Source organism: Cydia splendana, chromosome 12 (assembly GCF_910591565.1).
Source record: "Cydia splendana chromosome 12, ilCydSple1.2, whole genome shotgun sequence".
In the NCBI taxonomy this organism is placed as follows: domain Eukaryota; kingdom Metazoa; phylum Arthropoda; class Insecta; order Lepidoptera; family Tortricidae; genus Cydia; species Cydia splendana.
The window spans coordinates 12,742,438-12,766,342 of record NC_085971.1 but is presented as its reverse complement, the minus strand read 5'-3'; the positions used below and the strand labels follow the sequence as shown (position 1 = coordinate 12,766,342).

The following is a 23,905-nucleotide window of genomic DNA, read 5'->3' as shown; positions in this document are numbered from 1 at the left end:
TGTTATAGCCTGAACGTAAAAATTCTGAACTTGTTTATAATACAATAAGAAAGCGATTATAAAGTGCAACCGTCAGTCACAACTCAAACAAAGGGCAATGTTGAAAAACAACACCCTTTATACACTTCATTGTTTATAAAGTAACATTGTGTGTTGCTTGGTAAATAAATGTTAATACTACCTAGATCGCCAACAAAGGTACGAAGAAGGTCTTTTGTTCGCTAAAGATAAGCTTTAATTTCATACCTCGTAGTCATATCATTCACCTTTAACAAGAGGGGGCTAAGTGCACTTAGGTGAAGATATTCGAAGAAGAAAGCCGAAAGATACCTACTGGATTTAATCAATATCAGTAAATAAAAACAAAATGGTGTCCAGGCCGTGAAAACATTCATTCGTTATTATCAATGTGATGAAAGAAATGTCACCTTATTTATATATGACATGACGTTCTCTAAAATAACATTAAGTACTTATATTTATTTTAAAGAATGAAAATGTAGCAAGCGGAAAACGGGATGACCAAGAGCATGCGGCAAATAAAGAGAAGGTAGTACCTAGTGGAAAAAACATGTTAGTGGCTCTAATTCAAGATATTTTATTGAAAAATTTCCACCCTTAAGATTGTCATCATAAATGGGTATTACTCCTCAAACAGTGCACTTTTTTCTGTTATCCTTTTACAGAAAAAAAGATTTAGCCTTTTGTTTTGAAGCAACTATTTATTAGTGAAAATTATGTAAGTACATACCTAATCTTAAAACAGCCCAGCAACTGAACAATAAACTAAGATCTTCAAAAATACTTTATGGTCATTAGCATTATACAAGCGCTACCTATCAACGTAAATTAGTTCGTAACTGAAACCCCATTTTAATTACATCGATCGTTATGTAATCTATCTACAATTAACTTGTTATTATATTCGAAAACTCGTGTAACCGGGATTGCATGTAGTATGTAGGTATGTACAAAGTTTTATTTTAATTGATTATTTCTTGTTTTACAACTTAACAGGCTATTTAGCTGTCTTTTAAAAATATTTAGTCTATTATTATACTTTGTCTTTGTATTACATATAAAAATAGCTTTAAAGAATCTCTGGTCTGATCAAAGTTGATCCAAAATTTAAATGCCTTTGCCTACATCAAAATAAGATGTAGATACCATTCCATTCCTTGCTATATTCTCCTGATAAATTTACGTTCAGTAAATATTCGTTTGATGCAACCCAAACCGGTAAATTCAATTTTTTTCATAAAATCATCGCACGCCGTTTAGTTATGGTGTTAAATCCACGAAGTGTGGTAAAACAGTAAATCGTAGTTGAAGTGTTTTGAAAACTCTATGATCGTCTGCGAACGCAATGCGACACGCTCTCGATGTTGACACGCAGTAATAGGAAACCGTTGGAAGCGTGTGAATTCTAGTATTGTACACCGCTTGTAATTTGACTTATCGTCTGTCTTCATCTTTATAATTCTAGAGATTCTTGTTGTTGCAGTATTAATTAGTACTTTCTATGTACCTACGTTTTTTACGACTCAAAGTCTAATTACCATTTCTTCGATTTGATCTTAACTACATTTTCTCTGTGTTTTCCTTCCTCGCATTTTTTATGATTACCGTTTCAAATATTGTGAATTACTTGATCAATTATAATATTTCTGACCTTCAAAAGCATCCTCAAACAAATCATTAACAGTATTCTTAATGACTTAATATGAATTACCAAATTCTCGAATTAACATACCAACCATGCCACCCGTTATCATTTATCAACTACACAATAAGTGCTACCTACTATTTTTCCGCAACATTATTACTAATATATAGCAAACAATTGATTAGCCCCGCAAACAATTCATTCATGTGTCTTAATTGCCTTCGCTATTGTACTTGAGCCTGTATTTAGAAGCAAAATGTTCAGGTATGTGAGCGTTATCACAGCTGATAGCTGTAGTAGGCGGTAGCGACTCCTTGATAACCGCACGCTCACCAACACAACCTCACACATGCTCACTGTACATCATTAACGCTATCCGTGTGTGACACCGAGTATATCTCTTTGTTTTCTTTGCAACCACCGCTGGTTATCTGACAACTGGACGTTTATTTAATTTAGCATCATTTACTTTGCAACGAGACCAGGAATGGAACAGGCCACGAACTTATCACTCCAATAAAATGTCGTTCCGACGGCACACACTTGTCTCGTTATATCAGTACGATGGGTACTAAATAATTAGCTTAGTAGTAAGTGCTTATCTTAAGTCAATAATGCATGCCATGTACCTAGTTTGTTTACTTCATTAGGAATCTTTATCTACTATTTTTGGGGGAAGTACCTACTTGGCTTCCAAATTAGCCTGTTACATAAGTAATACATAATAATTCGGGTGTTGTACCTTTACTTTCATATATTGTCCCACATTTGTTAAAACGAGGCAGGATTCTCTATTCAACCGAATTATTTATTTAAATGTTTTATAATTCGAGCGCTCGTGAAAATAATAACATAAATCATCTGTGACAACCACCTGCGCGCCTAGTTGTTCTTGCTAGGGTGGATTTACGAGTATGTCGCTGTCTCTTTCCCTCGCTTGTTTGTTTTGAATCCCATCAGATTTATGTTTGTGATTAAGTAACAGTGTCTTGTTTATACTTGTTACGCTCTCCGCTTCGTTAATCATTGGACTTGCTACGTAACAATTAGCTATGTCAAAGGCCAGCACGGGCGCACACATGGCTGCACGAGGCATTTACTTGATTACTGACTTCAAAATCCAGATTATAAACTTCAGTATCACTATCATCAATTTATGCAGTTACAGTCAATGTCAGATCAAACTTTATTAAATCAATAAGTTAAGTACTTCTCGCTTTTAATTTGGTTAACTTTTTTATTCATCTGATTGTGCCATTAGATGATCAGTATGTTCGTTACATTCGTTATACTTAACTCTCTTCGTTTGCTTCTCTTTTGTTTATTAATAACGATAATTGAATTCAGCCGGCGTATTATGGATAGCTTTATCGATCTTTATCCACCTGATAAAATAACTGTCACTTTTTAAAACCATGGGATAGAAAGTGACGGACACCGTTTTATCACGCTGTCACGTAGATAAGAACGACCATCATATCCGGACTATTCGGGACTGATTTGAATAAAGTCAAAAATATAACTTAGTAAGTACTTACCTACTTTATAACTTAGATTTTAATAGTTAACTCTTTGAGTCCGACCAGAGCTAACTTTATCTCTTCTAAAAATAACTCTCGGCTCGAGGCTTACACGAGCGCAAATTTAATAACGACCTAGCGTGGATACTTTATAAAGCATATCATGTTAATTACTAATTAGCAATAGAAACAAGCTTAGCTTGTCGTAACCAAAGGAAGCCCACAGGCTTTTAGAAATGTGGCTTATTGTTTCTCGAAACCTTAGCTGTGTTTTAGGGGTTCTGGCCTCGAATGTCCAATTCCTTAAATGTCCATTTTCCTCGAATGTCTAATTTCCCGAATGTCCATTTGCTCGAAGGTCCAATTCCCGGAATGTCCATTTACTCAAAGGTCCAATTCCCGGAATGTCCATTTGCTCGAAGGTCCAATTCCCGGAATGTCCATTTGCTCGAAGGTCCAATTCCTTAAATGTCCATTTTCTTCGAATGTCTAATTCCCGAATGTCCGTTTATCGAATGTCCAATTCCCTGAATGTCCATATCACCATGGAAATAGATCTACGGCTACAACAACGGGTACTGGGTTTCACGGAGTCGGATCGGACGTAGTGCGAAACTGCTCTAACGGTACCGTTTCAAAAATATACCTAGTATTGAATTTTATTCATTTGTGTACCATTACCAACGGATACCTTTTTAGTTGATACCTTTATTTTACTTACTTCACGGTCTTATGCGTTCATGGAAATGGACATTTACCACTCATTTAACTTACTTTTTAACCGACTTCAATTTCATAGAAGGAGGAGGTTCTGTATTCGATTGTGGCTATTTTTTTTTTCTATGTGCGTTCACCGATTACTCCGACATCCGTAGTCCGATTTGAGATATTATTTTTTTGTTTGAAAAGAGCTACCTCCGAGTTGGTCCCATTTTACTTTGGTTCTGTTCTGATGATGGGATCCATGAGGAATTGAGGGAACTCCTCAATTTTTAAAGGCACATGCATGGTGTTTTGGGCGTTTTCTTAAGCAACTCGAGCATTTTCTCCCGAAAACCACCAATTTGATGAAGTAGACCTGATGATGATGATTATTTTGATGATAATGATGATGATTTCTTTAAACGTAAGTATGTCCAGCGATTAGGTACCTGTGATCCGATTTGAGTAATTCTTTTTTTGTTTGGAAGAAGTTACCTCCAAGGTGTTTCCGTATTATTTTTGGTTCTGGTCTGATGATGGAATCCATGAGGAATTGAGGGAACTCCTCAATTTTTAAAGGCACGTGTTAAGTGATTTCGGGGTTTTCTAAAGTAACTCGAGCATTTGCTTCCGAAAACCACCAATTTGATGTACTGCAACTGTAGCTTTACCACGAGTTTGACATTGACATATTCGCTAACGTCTTATGCATCAAAATGTAACTTTTTATGCATCTCGCTCACACTAAGGTTAGTACGAGCGAGGTGCATAGGAAGTAAGTTACACACATGCTAGCGAATATATCAATGTCAAACTCGTGGTAAGCTGGTAAGGCTACTGATCGGGGGTTAGGGTTAGGAGTTAAGGGGTCAGGATTAAGGGGTCGGGGAATGGCGGTTGAAGGGTTGCTGGTTCAGGATCGAGGGGTTCCTGGATCAGGGGTTGATGTGCTGTGAGGTTGAGTGATCGGGGGGCTGAGGGATTGGGTCAGTGGCGGGGCGGGCGGATGGAAGACAGGAATTATAATTTCCCAGACGGACTCGAGAAAATTCCTGATTACATATTTACTAAAGTAATAGGTACACGAATTTAGTGTTAAACATGATCTTGTTTTTCATTCATGCGTCGCGCTCTTAACAATGCGTTAAAACTAAAAATGGTAAAATAAAAACTTTTTATAAAAAAAATGAAACCGACTTCAAAAAGGATGAAATAAAATATTATCCTTTTTATGTCTATGCGTTACCAACTGATATGTTTGAAGTCGGTGCCAAGCCAAGTAATAACAATACCAGTCAAAAATAATCAGCTTTATGGCTATAAATCCCATTAGAACTGTACTAATAACAGTAATAACTATTATAAATGTGTAAATAATTCTGTCTGCCTCTTTGTCGCCTTTTCATGGCTATACAACTGAACCGCTTTAGGTGAAATTTGGCAAGAAGGTAAATTCCTTGAATTGTTTTATATTTTGAAATGTAGTCCTCTGGATAAGGGACGGGAAATAACTCAGTCCCAATCCCACACTTGCGTGCTATAGACTGTTCGAGCATTAGTAAGAAATGCTCTTTAAAAAATACGACGGCAAAAAAATGCATTTATATTTACACTAATGTGCCGACAAATATGGTACGGACTGCGCCAAGAAGGTTTGATCGTGTGTTCTGAGGTGTGTTCTTAGGTCCAGTCGACGTCAATAATATTTTTACACTTTTGCACCTTACTCCTTTGTAATAAGGTGAAAAGTGTAAACATATTTTTAACGTCGACTGTACCTACAGAAAGTACGTTCATTGTCGTCGTGTAAGGCAATCCAACGTATGTAAATCCTTATCGAATCGCACCAAAGTCATGGTATGCTTCAAAATTTGGCTTGGCACCGACTTCAAACATATCAGTTGGTAACGTATGGACATAAAAAGCATAATATTTTATTTCATCCTTTTTGAAGTCGGTTTCATTTTTTTTATAAAAAGTTTTTATTATCTTACTGATCATTAGAATAGCGATAAGAATTGCATGTCGGGTACGACTCTTAGAGTCTGGCTACTGAAATATTACACAATGTTTGGCGGGAAATTCAAAAAGTCTTGGGCTGGTCACACTTTGTGTAGTAGGAATTATAGTTTTGATACTAGAAAATATTTTTGATTTTCTGTGCACACGTAAGGTACCTAAGGATATAAGTTAAATATACGTTGACGTGCACTCAAAGTCAGCTCACATAGTTTCTACCACTATGTAAAGTACAGTCAACGATAAACACATAATGTGAACACTTTCTCACCATATACCATTGTAACAAGAAGAAAAATGAAATGTAGTGTAAATAAGACCTATCTCGATAATACCTTAATATTAATCCATCACCAAAAAAAAAACAACGGGTTGCACTCCGGGAGTGCTGACAGAAGTGAAAACTCAATGACTAGTCCAAAATGTCTGCAGCACTATGTATAATTGACCCATCCTCCTTTCTATTGAAAAACTTTAGTTCCGAAATTGCTGGTCAGTAAGCTTGTTTAAAATTCGAAATTGAAATTTATAGCGTTAATTGTTTAAAATTCGAATAGAAATTGTAAAGTTACCTTGCAGACCTCGCATCTAAATATATTTGGTCATGATATTTTGAGTTTTATTCACCAGTACTAGAGTTCACTTTTATTAGCGATTTCATCAAGATGTAGCTTTATTGAATTATATTTGAGTGATATAAAGTTAGAATGTAACTGTGAGATCCTCGTATTTCAACCCAAGATTAGAACCTTTTTCATGTAATTGAGTTTTTCTTTATTGATTTAAATGCCATCTAAATGAGTGGCCATCTAAACCTTACGGTCACGTGATCGCCTTACGCTGTCTCGAGTTTATCATTTTTTCCCCACCTCAAAAAGTGCCTAGCGCCGCTAAAGAAGTTTTCACATCAAAAATACATAAGTACTATGCCAAATATGCTAAATGCTAAGTATCAAAATATTTATAGGACACCAACCTTCTAATTTGTTTACATTTGTTTAGGAGTTGTAAACATTGTAGTTTTTCGGTATACAACGCTACACGTCGACTTCGCACATTGTCGTCATTATTTACGAGCTTAAATAATAGTTTGCGAACCTCACTCGGTATAGACATTATTAATATTATTTAAAATAAACCCCTTATAAACCGCAAATATTTTCGTATCAGTTTGAGCCATGCCACAAAATAATGCGACAGTAAGCTGCCCGGGCAGCTTCCGATGGGCCCCACTTTTTTGGGCTGATTGTGTATCCTGTTCTCTTATTCTATATCAATTCTTTGAAAAAATGCAACTACTTATTATAAAAATTCAGAAAATAAAGATAAAAGCCATGTTTTATTTTCATAAAAATATTTTATTTCTTAATTTTCTACAATTTCGTAAATAAACGGTTTTTAGTGTCACCTGAACAGTAGGCCAACAATATGTGACGAATTTCGTAGGCACACGGACTATTTGTTACCCTACTAGACGTCCAGCCAGGTTCTGATGTTTCATCACAGACAAAACGGTCAATTGGGTCATTAGACATACAAAGATTGGACGTACAGGGAATCAGATATTAGACATTCGGGTGATTGGACGTACGAGGAGGAGGCATTCAAGGAATTGGACATACGGGAATTGGACGTTCAGGTAATTAGACATACAGGGATCGGACGTTCAGGTAATTAGACATACGGGGATTGGTCGTTCAGGTAATTAGACATTCGGGGATTGGTCGTTCAAGGAATTGGACGCACGGGGACTGGGCATTTGGAAAATTGGACATTCGAGGCCAGAACCGTTTTAGGATAGGACTTTGTGAAATTAGCTTTATTAAGTATTAATGTCTAATACAGTAAACAACTGCGAAGCATTCAAATATTTCGTTATACGAGTGCCCACTTGACGGGCTCCTGGCAGTGAATATGTTAAAGGACTCTAAATCATACTTTGCATAATTTTCCGGAGTCCTGTGTTAATCTGTAATGTGTGCACTTGTTTAACATTCATCAAAGAACTGTCACAAAGGTACGTCATTAGCAGAATATTTGGCTGATAGTCGTGACCCATTTTAGAATCGGAATCATGCAACAGTCACAAACTCACAGAATGAAGCACCTGGCTGGATCTAAAAGTCATCGTTGTTCTTTTGTAGTTTAACTTGTTTACAATTAATTTGGGCCTTTTCCCTAGGACTAATCCCAATAATTACTATCCCCTCTGGGTTGGAAGGTCAGATGGCAGTCGCTTTCGTAAAAACTAGTGCCTACGTCAATTATGTATTGGAATTAGTTGTCAAGCGGACTTCAGGCTCCTATGAGCCGTGGAAAAATGCCGGGATAACGCGAGGAAGAATTAATTCGAGCCTTTTGTTTTTGATTTTGTAGTTGTTTGTTATGAAATTAGCTCAGCACACAAATAGATTTGTGTTATGAAGTAAGTAGTTATGATTGTAAAGTGTCGTCCGCCGCGTCCGCGCAGGGTCGGAGTTTATCTGGCTAACTGGACTGCTATTTAATAGCTTTTCGAGCTTTTGTCTCAAGTATTCCAACACAAGTGTGACCTCGAAATATCGGAAGAGCTATACGTAGTCAGAGATCACAATTATGCTGGTTTTCTCGAGGCTCATACTCGGAAAGCGAAAGCAACAGCAGAACTTCTCGCCGCCGGCCTCTGGAGTACTTTTCCTTCTTGTTCTATTTTAAAGTGCATACCTACTATTAATTACAATTAACACTACTACGATGTTGACAACGTTGATGGCTCTGATCTCTCTGGTTTTGCAATCAATTATTGTTAATGTTTGACCTGCATCATGTTCCATAAGAATGCTGTCGGTGTTGATGTTTGGTTTTTAGTATGGAGTAAGTTCATTCACGCGTAGAACTTTTCTACAGAATATCTAAGAATGCAATGCCAAAACTCATTTCTTTTTTGCTACTTCATATGCTGAGGGTTGTTTTTCCACCCGCGACATCATTTGTTTTTTCGCATCCTATATCATTGGCTTTTATTCTAACACACTTTGATTGATTGCAACTTTTCATGGCAACCAATGTCTAAAAATCAATAGTCCAGCTCCAGAAGTTCAAAAGAACAGGTTTTAATCGAGAAGCATTACAAACATTTAACAGCATCCGGAGAAGAGACTAAAATGAGTTAACAGTTTAACTACAATATTCTCGCAAGCCGATAAGGAAGGAAATTCGCGTTAGGTATTTATGCATATTCAATTGTTGTAAAAGTACGTAACTATAAGTAATGTTTACATATTTAAATAATAGTGGCGGAGCGCTGATTTTTGAGTCATTTACTTGCGGAGACAATAGGTATCTTGATTAACCATCCTTCTGAAAAAGGGTTAATTTCGTAGGATTTATCTGCTCATAAGAGCAGCTCCAGTCTCCCAACTATTGTAAAATCAGGCTTATCAAAAAACATGCTTGAAACAGTGGTCCCTACTTAACTCAATGTGACCAAACTAAGTTATTCCACTTCATACTTCGATTACTTACGTATTCTATCTCCATGATATGAAACATCCGTGATTTAACTTTGAAATACCTTTGAGAGGGCTGATGTTTACGATATCGCGAAAGCAAGTAGGAACTCGTCATTATCATGCACTCAAATATTGATGTTTTGATAAAAGATAACGGTAAGACGGTGGGACATATAAATACATTTACATAGATAGAGCGCATAATACACTCGAGGTAATCTGATTAAGCTCACAATCTCTGGATTGAGTTCAGATATTTGGACAACTTGAAGAGATCTTCGAACCCTTTATTTGCTTTGGGTACGTACGTCTGGAAAACGGAATACGTAATCAACTAATCACGTTCTTTATACTGACGTTTGGATTGCAAGTTTAATTTGTAGAGAAGATATAAAAGTGATGAAAGCTAGATTGAAAGATAGTTATTGTCTAGTCCAAAGCAACGTTAAACAAAAAGAGTAGGCCAAAACGAAAACAAAGTTTTGGAAAAACAGAAAAAGGGTTGAGGAGACAGGTAGCCGACACGGACATGGACGAGGCGCTCAGAAACAACCTAAATAAAGCAGGCTAGCCGCGGGGAGTAGCCGTCTCGACGGACGCAAACCCACACACGTGCCTCGCACATACCGATGTTCCCATACATTCACACCACACGCACACATGCACTCCCCAGACGAAAATAAAATCCACTCGTATGCGCCATGCAAATAGGAAGGTGGCTCGTGCACGCGAGCCGGCCGAATGAACGAACAGATCCTTACGTTTCGTGGCACTGTCGCAAGACGGTCACGGGCGCAGCATCGCAGGCCACGGGTCACAGCAACGTTCACTAGTCGCCGGTCTCATCCGAGGCAGGCGCCGATCACTCCAAACAGGTTTAGTTCCCGACGGAAAAATACACCGGTGACGTCTACTAACATTCGGCACTCGCGGCGACGCGGGTTTCACTGCGGTCACTGGGCAGGAAAATCAACGAGCGGAGATTAGCATGAATGATATCATACAGTTGAGATGTTTACACGGAGCGTCCGTTGTCGGCGCAGGTCGCGACGCGACTGGCGTCGGCAGGCGGCACTACGGCGGAGCTCCGTGCGTAGTGAGTGGCCATGAGACGCGGGGACGAGGAAACCCGGCGCGAGTACGCCTGGCCGCGGCAAGGGCCGCGGGCCGGGCGGGGGCGCGGATTAATCACGTAGTAAGTGTTCTCCCCGCCGCCCGCGACCCGCGGCGCCGCCAGAACCAGAACCTGCACGATACATAAATAAATACTAATGCAATACGGACGAGCGCTCGTGGTGCCAGACTGAAACCGGACACTTCTCGGGGCGAAATGAATTCCTATGTGAGCATTGCCACTGAATCTTGGCTGCTCCGCCACGCCTGTCGCGTTAAGCCTTTTAAGTCAATAAAACATGCGATTGAAATTGTGCAATGCTTACTTAGAGCTTCCTAAAAAGCGTGTGGAGGCCTGGTACATGTATTACACGCGGTTTTCCTGAAACCTATTTTAACTTCAAATGTGTATGTATTTACAAATTTTTTTACTTCAAATGTGTATGTATTTACAAAACGGGAATTTATAACTATTTCTTACTTGACCTTTCTATCGACAGGGTAAATTTTGTTATGCCTCTATAAGATAGACAATTATTTTTATAAATCTACATAGATGCCCGTCTTTCCTTGACGGATAGGATAGTGAACGTAAGTAAAAAAGGATTAACCACTTTAATTTCATATCTGAGACTCCACGTCAAATTGTAAAGGTGAAAATGATTGATCTCGAGGCGGAGCACGTAGTATTCGTAACCGGTCCTATTGAAGTGCACTGTGCAGCCAAACAACATGATAGACGGTCTGGAAAGGCTCTTGGACCGGTTTGCGAGAGCATGTTGTCATTTCTAGCAATGCTGTGCCGGGTCTACACTCTGCGAAACTCTACCATTTCCTTGTGTTATTCTACAAGAGAAGTAGGTATTATCATTCAAGACTGCTAACAATTACGTATGTAAACTTACTAGATATTACAATACCCAATCTCCAAAGTCCAAATGTAGACGATTGGATTGGGCTTTGTTTAACCCTTTAGTGGGTGCTGCAAGAGATTTGCCGTCATACCACTCCGATATTATTATTTTTTCTCAATTAACGTGTTGTTAGTTAATATAAATTTTGGTTCGCATAAGAGAATATACTCGTACCAATCTATGAAAGAAAGGAGAGCTGATAAACGTTATTCCATCCCTTGTTTAATGATGATTCTTAGGCCTGAACTTAGATATTTAACTATTGCCTACATTTGAACAAAAATGTTGTAAATAAAATTTTCTTTGCTTGATCTATCCGATAGTCACAGAGTTTCTCTAGTTTCAGAGACAAGTACCTATGGAGATATAAAGTTTTTTAAAGAAGAAAAAACTGTTATTTGATAATTTAAAAAAATGAAGACGGCAATATATTTGCCACTATCCGTTAAGTGTCTGGTGTTTATTAAAGGAAAGGGTAGGTTAGGCTATTATTGTTATTGATTTCTATAATATATGGAGCAATAGCTTAATTAAATACTTCAAATTATTACATGCTAGCAACCTATCCACAGTTTTGCTGGGATTACAATACCTACTTGGAAATAATATACAATACCTACATATAATAGTATACATTAAAAATATTATAAATAGAATAAACAAATCTTTTTAAGTTAAATAAAGGTTTTAATTATTTCTTATCATTCTGTTGGCTTTTAATTTATTCATTTTAGATACTTCATGCCACCCGTAGTTCCCCCGGCAAACTGACACGACGGTCTTGTCACTAAAGGGGCCCACTGATTAACAGTCCGCCGGACGGTATCGGCCTGTCAGTTGTTCGGAACTGTCAAAATTTTGTTCTAACTGACAGGCCGATACCGTCCGGCGGACTGTTAATCAGTGGGCCCCTTAATTGCCCTTGGCTGATTGCGGCAAACATATTGCCGTCTTATAATTCGGAAACCCCGAAATAATATATACATTTCTCTTTCTCAAAAATCATAAAAAAAATCATGCTGTGCGTATCGTTAAAGTTCTCGATTCATTGCTATAAAAAAAGAATGGTCAAAGGGTTAAATAAAGATATTCCAAAATGGACTATTCGAACTAGGGACGTATTCAGGAACAGTATGATAGGAATTTTGTACATACAGCGAAATGCGAGTCACTGAAATTGAAATAATATCCGTATCATATCTTATATCTATGATCCCGTCCGTTGATATTCCTTATTTCCGTCCCTAAAAATGTACCTACCCATGATATGACATAACCAAACAAGTGTCAAAAGTGACGTTTTTGTTTGAAGAACTCTTGACACTTGTTTGGCACTGACATATCCGATCCATATCGTTTCAATATCTAGTATTTGACTTATCTCATTGTTCGAATACGACTGTCAGTCATACCAATTTCACTATGTATGTAATGTACTATGCAAGGACCGGAAAACCCCTCTTTACGCTTAATCCTATCAATTCGGTAACCCAATCGATTCGGTTACCTTATCATTCGGTAACCCTATCATACTGTTACCTGATTGTAATGGTAACCTTATTGAAACGGTAACCCTAACCTTTAACCGAGTTAATCTCAAAACCCCATCGCGATAGGGTTTTTGTTAACGGTTTTTAACAGGTTTTCATTCAGTTATGGTAACCTTTATTATCGGTTGCTTACTGGTTTGCTACATTAAAGTAGTTTTAGTGATGTGCCGTCAGAACTAAAAAAAATACAAAAAAAAATGTTTATTTTATTTACTTTATATTTTGTTGATTTTATTGACTTTATTTATTAAATTTATTTAATTTAATTTATTTAGTTTATTGAATTTATTGAATTTATTTATTTTTTTGAATTTATTTAATTTAATTTATTTAATTTAATTTATTTATTTAATTTATTTCATTTATTTAATTTATTTAATTTATTTAATTAGTTTAATTTGTTATATTTGTTATATTTGTTTAATGTATTTAATTTATTTAATTTATTTAATTTATTTAATTTATTTAATTTATTTAATTTATTTAATTTATTTAATTTATTTAATTTATTTAATTTATTTAATTTATTTAATTTATTTAATTTATTTAATTTATTTAATTTATTTAATTTATTTAATTTATTTAATTTATTTAATTTATTTAATTTATTTAATTTATTTAATTTATTTAATTTATTTAATTTATTTAATTTATTTAATTTATTTAATTTATTTAATTTATTTAATTTATTTAATTTATTTAATTTATTTAATTTATTTAATTTATTTAATTTATTTAATTTATTTAATTTATTTAATTTATTTAATTTATTTAATTTATTTAATTTATTTAATTTATTTAATGTATTTAATTTATTTAATTTATTTAATTTATTTAATTAATTTAATTTATTTAATTTATTTAATTTATTTAATTTATTTAATTAATTTAATTTATTTAATTTATTTAATTTATTTAATTTATTTAATTTATTTAATTTATTTAATTTATTTAATTTATTTAATTTATTTAATTTATTTAATTTATTTAATTTATTTAATTTATTTAATTTATTTAATTTATTTAATTTATTTAATTTATTTAATTTATTTAATTTATTTAATTTATTTAATTTATTTAATTTATTTAATTTATTTAATTTATTTAATTTATTTAATTTATTTAATTTATTTAATTTATTTAATTTATTTAATGTATTTAATTTATTTAATTTATTTAATTTATTTAATTTATTTAATTTATTTAATTTATTTAATTATTTTTTTTTTTTAATTTATTTAATTTATTTAAAATATTTAATTTATTTAATTTATATAATTTATTTAATTTATTAAACTTATTTAATTTATTTATTTTAATTATTGACCGAAGCGAAGCGAAGGTCTACGTTTTGACTCGGGCATTTTGCTTTCGTATGTCCGGATGTTCTCCTCTACAGGTCGCAATTCTTAACCGATTCTCGTGAAATTTTGTGACCGAATTTTATGACTAAATAAATTTTTTTTGTCAATCCGGTTTTTGTAAATTTTTAAAAATGGTGGAGTCGTGATACCTGGCGCCTAAACAAATAGTCGTATCGATATCATAAGAGTTTTTTCTTTTTGAGACATGTTTACAGAGTTATTAGCAAAAAATGCAGAAAAAAATTATCGCTGGTTTAGGCGGTATTTAGATATTTAGTTTTGTATTTCCGGATGTTCTCCTCTACAGGTCGCAATTCTTAACCGATTCTCATGAAATTTTGTGACCAGATTCTATGACTAAATAATTTTTTTTTGTCAATCCGGTTTTTGTAAATTTTTAAAAATGGTGGAGTCGTGATACCTGGCGCCTAAACAAATAGTCGTATCGATATCATAAGAGTTTTTTCTTTTTGAGACATGTTTACAGAGTTATTAGCAAAAAATGCAGAAAAAAATTATCGCTGGTTTAGGCGGTATTTAGATATTTAGTTTTGTATTTCCGGATGTTCTCCTCTACAGGTCGCAATTCTTAACCGATTCTCATGAAATTTTGTGACCAGATTCTATGACTAAATAATTTTTTTTTGTCAATCCGGTTTTTGGAAATTTTTAAAAATGGCGGAGTCGTGATACCTGGCGCCTAAACAAATAGTCGTATCGATATCATAAGAGTTTTTTCTTTTTGAGACATGTTTACAGAGTTAATAGCAAAAAATGCAGAAAAAAATTATCGCTGGTTTAGGCGGTATTTAGATATTTAGTTTTGTATTTCCGGATGTTCTCCTCTACAGGTCGCAATTCTTAACCGATTCTCGTGAAATTTTGTGACCGAATTTTATGACTAAATAAAATTTTTTTGTCAATCCGGTTTTTGTAAATTTTTAAAAATGGTGGAGTCGTGATACCTGGCGCCTAAACAAATAGTCGTATCGATATCATAAGAGTTTTTTCTTTTTGAGACATGTTTACAGAGTTATTAGCAAAAAATGCAGAAAAAAATTATCGCTGGTTTAGGCGGTATTTAGATATTTAGTTTTGTATTTCCGGATGTTCTCCTCTACAGGTCGCAATTCTTAACCGATTCTCATGAAATTTTGTGACCAGATTCTATGACTAAATAATTTTTTTTTGTCAATCCGGTTTTTGGAAATTTTTAAAAATGGCGGAGTCGTGATACCTGGCGCCTAAACAAATAGTCGTATCGATATCATAAGAGTTTTTTCTTTTTGAGACATGTTTACAGAGTTAATAGCAAAAAATGCAGAAAAAAATTATCGCTGGTTTAGGCGGTATTTAGATATTTAGTTTTGTATTTCCGGATGTTCTCCTCTACAGGTCGCAATTCTTAACCGATTCTCATGAAATTTTGTGACCAGATTCTATGACTAAATAATTTTTTTTTGTCAATCCGGTTTTTGTAAATTTTTAAAAATGGCGGAGTCGTGATACCTGTCGCCTAAACAAATAGTCGTATCGATATCATAAGAGTTTTTTCTTTTTGATATATGTTTATAGATTAAATGGCCAAAAATTCAGAAAATTTGTATCACTGGTTTCGGCGGTATTTAGATATTTAGTTTTTACTTGAGAATGAGTAGCTAAATTTCGTCAGCTTTAGTAAGAACTATCATGGCGCATTTTGCAAACGTTCGCTTTTTTGTCTGCATAGGGAGGTCCCTGGTTCCATCCCCAGTAATTGTATGCTGCTACATAACTTTTTGTATTTTTTTATACTTAAATTTCGTATCAATTGTTGTTTTTTATTTTATTTTTTTATTTTGAAAAAATGAAAAAAATCCTATTTTTTATTTATCAAGCGCGGGTTAAGCGCATTCGTTTATTTTTTGCAACAGATGATGGCTTTTTGCGCTTTAAAGAAAATTTGATTCTTGAATATACGGCGCCATACCTTTGGCCTATGCTCGTCTAGATGGCGACACCATTTTATATTTAACAATTTTTACTCATATCAGTAAAAGAACATGGGTCAAAATCATATGGCGTTATAAAAATAAAAAAAATCATTTATCCATACATATATACATTTATTGATATTTTTAGTGTAAGATGTCCCCAATATTTATTATTTTATTTATTTATTTAATCCTGTATCGAAAGATGGCAGCACTGTGACTACAAAATTTAGTATGACAATAACCCTCTACTACATATAGGGACCGTGCGCGTTGGAGGGTCTGCCATCTTGTGGCCTGAATCGGAAACATGTACATTGCCAAAACAAGTTCTACCATCTACCGTTCTTGTAGGTACGCTTCCTTATGCATAGTAGGTTCTGTCATCTTGTGGGCTACATCGGAAGCATAAACGTCACATTTACGCCTCACGCCAAAAATCTGACGGCTCCTATGCTACCCCCTATAGTTCACGCACGCCCACTATAGGGACCGTGCGCGTTGGAGGGCCTGCCATCTTGTGGCCTGAATCGGAAACATATGTGCACATGTACATTGCCAAAGCAAGTGCTACCATCTACCGTTCTCGTAAGTACGTTTCCTTGTGCATAGTAGGTTCTGCCATCTCGTGGGCTACATCGGAATCATAAACTACACATCTACGCTTGGCGCCAAAGATCTGACGGCTCCTGTGCTGCCCCCTATAGTTCATGCACGTCCCCTATACACTTTATTCTCTTTAGATTAGATATTTAAATTCTTACTCGAGAATAAGTAACCAAATTTCGTCAGCTCATCTAAATGCTATCATAGCGCAGTTGGAAAGACGCTTACAAGCAAGGATATGGGAATAGGTACCCGGTTCGATCCCCAATAAATGCAATTTTTTTTATTTATTTTTTGCACTTAAACAGCGTATTGCTGATTGATCAAGCGAGCGCGAAGCGCGAGGTAAGCGTATTCGTTTGAGTTTTTGTTTGAATATTTTTTTAGCGGTTTTAGTTCAAGGGCATGGCTGTTCCAGGAGTCAATTTCCACTTACGTTTATAGCATGGGCGGTCACCATCCATAAATCGCAGGGGTTAACATTGCCTAGGGTAGTGGTCGACCTTGGGCTCAGGGAACTAGCTGTAGGTTGCTCGTACGTTGCGCTTTCCCGGGCTCAAAGTCTAACTAACAATAATGTTAGTTAGACTTTGAGCCTTTTAATTTGGATCGCCTCGCTAAAATGGCCCATAATTTCCGCAAATATTTTTTTCTTCGAGGCAATTACTCCGTTCTCATTTTTTCCCAGTGGAATTTCTTCGCTTTATTTAATTTTTCGTGTACATTTTTTCATAAACTAAATTTTCCTTTTCTCAATTTATTCCCTTTTCTTTTTAATCCCAGTAGTTAAAATAACCAGTAGGTTTTTTTTTCACTAACTAAATATTCTCTATCTCCACATTTTCTCTTTTTTTTAATGCTAGTGGTAAAAATAACCAGGTTTTTTTCAAATAGGTAGGTTAGGGTTATTTTTTTTTGATGACCCTATAAACGAAACTGCTCCCAGAGATAGGTAGGTTAGGCTTATTTTTTTTTTATGACCCTAAAAACGAAACTGCTCCCAGAGATAGGTAGGTTAGGGTTATTTTTTTTTTTGATGACCCTAAAAACGAATCTGCTCCCAGAGATAGGTATGGTTAGAGTTATTGGCTGACAGCGTTTGGTTTTTTACTTGTAGTTTTTTAGATTATGTTTTAATTTTAGTGTTTTTGATATTTGTTGTATGTGAAATACCTACAAGTAACAAATATAATTACTACACTATTAACATACAGTAACAAGAAAATATTATCCTAGATATTTAAAAGAACGAAAACTATAAGGAAAAGATTAATTTAAAAATATTAAAAATAGGCGATTGCGGAAGAAAACCATTGGGAAAATATGGGAACGGAGTAATTGCTACCGAGAATGAATGATTTCGGGAAATTATGGGCAACGCAAAATATGAGAACGGAGTAATTGCCTCGAAGAAAAAATGATTTTCGGAAATTATGGGCCACACTCGCGCACGAAGCTTCTTAGTTGCAGTTTACAGGTTAATTCAAAGGTAATGTTGGTTTCCTAACATAGGTAGAGTTAGACCAAGAAAAGTCTGCAGAGATTTTGACAGTGGCACAAATAACATTGGCACTGCGTGTGCTGTCAAAATCTCTGCAGACTTTTCTTGGTCTAACTCTATCCACTTTTCTATACAATTAGTATGGCGACGTGTATACTTAAGGGGCATCGACCGTACACTGACATCGGGATGATATTTTTATCATGTTATTTAGTAGTCATCGTGCGTCTCGCTTGCGCCAATACATGTACGGACAAGAACGAGTGAAATGCACGATAAATAAATGACATCAGTTAGATGTCTTTCTGATATCAGTGTAAGTTTGAATTGGCCTGTTAGCCAAAAATTGTTTCGTATGTCCATATGTTCTACTCTACAGGTCGCATCTCTAAACCAATTCCCGAATTTTGTAAGCAATTGATAGTTAAGTTTTTATGGTCAAATTAGATTCTCTAAATTCTTCAAAACAACGGAACCATACATTTATTCAGTTTTAAACTCTGCTCGCGAGGTCTACAGCTCACAGAGCCACTAGTTTTAGTTATAATATAATAATATTTATAATAAGAACACACCACACAGGTAGATAAACAAAGGAAAGGCAAAAAACTTGTTTGTGCTGGAGGCTTCATAGACCGCCCATGCCAACCTCGGTTATTCAATAATAAGTTGAATTTAAGTATGCGTAAAGATTACAATCGTTTGAACTGGTCAAAAACCTCATAATGAGGTAACTGAATAGACTGGGTTTTTATTTCGGTTACCGGTAACAGAGGTTAACTCGATCTGATACGGTTACCGAATCAAAGTGTTACCTTATTAAGCGGTTACCGTTATGGTAGGGGTTTTTATAAACACCTCTAAAATAACCCTATGAAAAACCCCGGTTAAGGTAACCGGTTCCTGTCCCTGGTACTATGTATAGGTAATAAACCGAAAGGTTTGGTTTGTCTTGTACCAAAGTATAGCGTGAGTGTGCATGAAGGTTGCTTTACGAATTCGACTACATAATTCTATAGCTTCTGAGTAGGTGTGATGAGTCTGTATTCCTGCAGGCTTTGTGGCTTCGCCTCAATGAGCTTAGAGCTGAGACGTGACCGAAATGTATTGTCTATGGCGCCATTATGGTAATGTTACACGTTAGATGGCCATTTATAGACCATCAAAGATATTTAAATTGTTTTAGTATTCTTAGCGGCTAGTTTTTAGAAGCCGAATTTTTCATCGAATCTAATTGATTCTAAAAAATATATACGAAGGCAACCATTAAAAGCTTTTATATATGTTTTTTAGGTAAAATTAGTTACTTTCAGAAGTGTCTCTACGGTGGTATCTAGAATCAGAGTAAACCGTCGACTACGGTCTTGTATGTATGATATGAAACAAGATTTTTACAAATTAATTTAACATGTATTTCCATGGCTTTACAATATAAATATATCTCTACATTTCTTTCAATAATTCCTTTGAATAGAGGTTTTTTAAACCTTAGCCTTGCTGTTTGGGTTTAGGTAGGTAACATTGATTAACTTTTATTCCGAAATCGCAGAATATCGCTAAAGGTTCAAAAAACAACCTGTATAACTATAAATTTGCTCTATCTTCTTTAACTAGCATATCACCCCTCATTTAAACGTGAATAAACAGATATTACACATGATCAGTGATCGTTAATTTTCCAGCTATCTTGGTGCAGCATTGTTGGTTAAAATCATCTGTATGCCCTACTCTAGGTGGAATAGATAATTAGGGTTAATAACAGTAATATTAACCTTAACCAATCCTCTCCCTAGAAAAAAATTGACGAAAATCCTTTATATTTACTATGCTGCACCAAAATTGCTGGAAAATTAACGATCACTGCACATGATAAATTGCCTACCTAAATAAAAGTAAATCTGATTTATGACGTCTAAATTAGATAGGATAGAGTTATGACGAAGCTCATCATGAAAACGCAAATAAGTTCCGTGCTAAGCTGGCTAGAAATTTATTTCCAGATATCGTAGATATCCCAATATTAACTTGAAAGTAATCCAAGCCATCTTGTAGTGGTCCAGCCAGGATATCAATAAGAGTACTGAGAAAGTGCAATAAAGTAGAGATGTGACCGCAATCTCGATCACCGTCGTTTGAGGAAAACGATACAACTTATTGTGGCCCAGTCCAGGTTGCTTTTGTATACTTACATAAAAAGCTCTAAATAAGCTAAAAGATATAATTAGCGAGCAATTCCTTTCTATAAGTTTTTTTTTTTTGTAAAACTAATAATGTTATTCTACATAAAATAGAGTTAAAAAAAAGCAATGTGTTTAAACAAAACAATTTAAATGTAAATTGACACTAAACTTGGCCTAACCAAATATTATATCCACTGAAAACTTGTAGTTAACTTAGTACATTCTATTTTTAGTTAAAATATCTGAACATTGTTTATTTGTCACCACAAGCAGACTTCGATCACAATAATAGATAACGTGTCAAATGCTAAACCATATTATGTATAAAACATTTCTTTTCTGAAGTCTACAACATGTATAGCATTAAAGCAATAAGAATATTTGTTCAACGAAATCGGCGTAAATTTTTCCTTAAACTTTAATTCATCTTCAAAAGCTGTACTTTTCAATCCATTGTCGTTTATCTTTCACGCTTTGTTCGCCTTACAACGATAAGTAGCGATTGTCTCATTCGTGTCTCAGAGCGTTCTCGGTAAATATCAATAAGCAATCATGATTAAGTGGGCGGCTACTTAAACGTAATCCGGGCTTTTGTTCGAGAAACCGTTCCTTAGGCTCACAAAGTTTGGCCCGTCAGTAAAATGTTCCCGGCTTAGAATATTTGGGTCATAAAATATGGCTGAGCGCCTTTTGCTCTTTATTTCACTACATAAATAGGTAATATCTCTGCGATGTTTTTTTTTTTCAAGACATAATTTACATTTTATATTTATGTACCTTCTACCTATTTCGGGCGCGTTCGTTGCGTATCGCGTACACCAAAATTGGAAAACAATAACAATAACTCATGTTCTCATAAATAATAGTGCTCAAATAAAAGCCAATGATTGTCATCTCATAATCATTAAAATAAATGAATTTCCGAACGCAGTTGAACTCCGAGGGCCGACGGTCGATTCGCTGCGCATCGCTCGCGCAGGAAAGATTTAAACGAGTTTTGTACAAACGTGTTTGAAAAGGAAAACTATTTAATACGAGCTCGTAAGTAGTGAAAATCCTGTTTCAAGATTTAATTAAGGTTGTCTTGTATTGTAAAAGAAGAGCAGCAGAAATGAAGGAAGTTAATATGCAGACAAAATAATATGCGGAGATAGCACGAGTGATTGAGTAGGTAGACTTATTGTTAGAATTATCATTTATCAATGTCCGCACCTTTGCAATTATTTACATTTTAAACTTATTTTAGAGCATAATAGTTTTTTTATAGGTACGTCAGTGACGATGACTAGTGATATTTTAGGCGCAATAAATGCTTGACAAGCCCTAAATACATGTAAAACTAACGCGCTAACGTATAAAATAAATGATTCAGAGAAACAAACACGAATCGAGAGAGAACATATTTACCAATTCAGAGGTTTTTTTTTTCAAACTTATATGAAATACTATGGTAATTATACGGGTATTTTTTACGATTTTTTTACAGAAAATGTGTTAGTTGTAGTGATATTTTTAGCATTTGCAGGGAAGCTTAAAAAACACAAAGATAGCGCATCATTCGTCAGCATTGCATTTCACCAGAAGAGACAAACGACTCGAAACTCACATGATGAAGCTCAGTCATACATTACCCAAGAAGAGCTACAATTTATGCGGTGTGAGTACGATCTTTATTTTATGGCGGCGTAACGCACATAGTGACAACGCCGTGTTAGTGCCGGGGGCGGTCGAGTGCGCGCGCCCTGACGCGTGACGGAACCACAGACTGATCTGTGAACTGAGCGTAGCCACTGCTTTGTTACACCAAAAAGGAAATTCCAGCTAGTACACTTAAACGCAACGAAAACAGGTCACGGCATATTTGTACAATTTGTTGTTGCGTGACATACAGCTTGAGGGACCTATCGTTTGTTTACTTTTTCAAGAATCGAACCTCCAAAATTTTTTTTTTTTAAAGCTGAGGCCGTACCGCGAACCACGTTCGACGTGTAGCCTCTCTGTCGCACTTGTAAATTCGTACGCAAGTATGACAGGGAGGCAACATGTCGAACGTAGTTCGCGGTATAGGCCCTCTGGAACACCAGCGAATTGTCCTCTTAAAAAATGTATGATAAACTCTTGAAGTAAATCTGTAGATCTGATGAAATGTCGAGAATTAAACCTGATACCAATAAAAGTCAGTTACGTACGGTATCAGACCATTGTGTTTGTGTACAATTCTGCCATAATACTTTATAGTTGGGTATCTTTTCCGTAAGATTGCGATTGTTAAGACAAATGCAAGATGGTTGGTTGCGATGGAGTGCGGAAGCTAGAGCAAAGGGGACGGCCGCTTCTCCGTATTGACATTACGGAAAATATTTTTTGGAGCAAAACACCTTTTACCTACAAATTTTAAATGCTCCTAACTCTTATAATAATTATAAAATCTAAAAAATCAAACAAAGGGGCATAGCTGTAGTTGATATACATCAAATTGTGTCAAAACTTTCCAACAATTTTAATATCCAGAGGAAAATGGGGACTACGTTTGTATGGAAAGGCGGTTTCGGGGTCGTCCACGTTCGTACAATTTAGTAGGTAAACAATTTTTTTTCTACTTTTTACCCTTTGTTTTCGTACTTGACAGTTGTGATATGAGAACACTAAATAACATAAAAAAAAACTCAGAGCCAAGAAATTTCCTTAATTTACAACCCATCCTATAATGTTTAATGCGATCACAAGCGTTCCTTGGCCTAGCGCAGTGTCCACTGCACGGTTTCATCAAAATATTCAGCAAGCGCACTATCCTCCTAAGGCCCAAGGTCCTACCTATAGTACTTATTCAGTTCAATGAAATTTAAATCATATTCGATTGGAACAGAGTTGCTTTTGCTTTGTTTCATTCACTTTTGGAACAACGCAAAATCAACTCTTTCCTACATTGTAGATTCAAATTACTGTGGCAAATTTTGCATCTTTCATTTGTATGGCTGGCCCTTAGGAGGCTATAACCGAAAGAGAATATTACAATACCTATTTATGTTAGTATTTAGAGAGCGTTAGCTACAGTTTGTTGACTCGCCCAATCCTGAGCCTCAGACGTCTGCCACCCCACGCCTCACTCTCTTTTTTGGTTAATAGTTGCCCTCCAATTATTTTTTACACGATTTACCTTTTACTTTGCAAAATACGCGTATTTAGGAGATTTTAATACGATCGTAATTTTTTACAAAAGGTTATTTTGGTGATAATGAAATGAAATTGTAAGAGTTAATAGGAATAAAAAAGACTTGCAAAAGAGTTTATAAACGTAGGCGTTTT

General features: G+C 35.2%; 1 protein-coding gene and 1 long non-coding RNA gene across 2 annotated transcripts in view; both read right to left on the bottom strand.

Moving 5' to 3' along the window:
• Nucleotides 1–10,711, bottom strand: part of LOC134795539 (ataxin-1) — a 45,183-nt gene extending 34,472 nt beyond the window's left edge. The window contains exon 1 of the mRNA XM_063767428.1: nt 10,160–10,711. The gene's annotated coding sequence lies outside the window, so the exon portion shown is untranslated. The remainder of the gene's footprint in view (nt 1–10,159) is intronic.
• Nucleotides 1–23,905, bottom strand: part of LOC134795579 (uncharacterized) — a 265,880-nt gene that overhangs the window by 164,063 nt on the left and 77,912 nt on the right. The gene's annotated exons all lie outside the window — the stretch shown is intronic.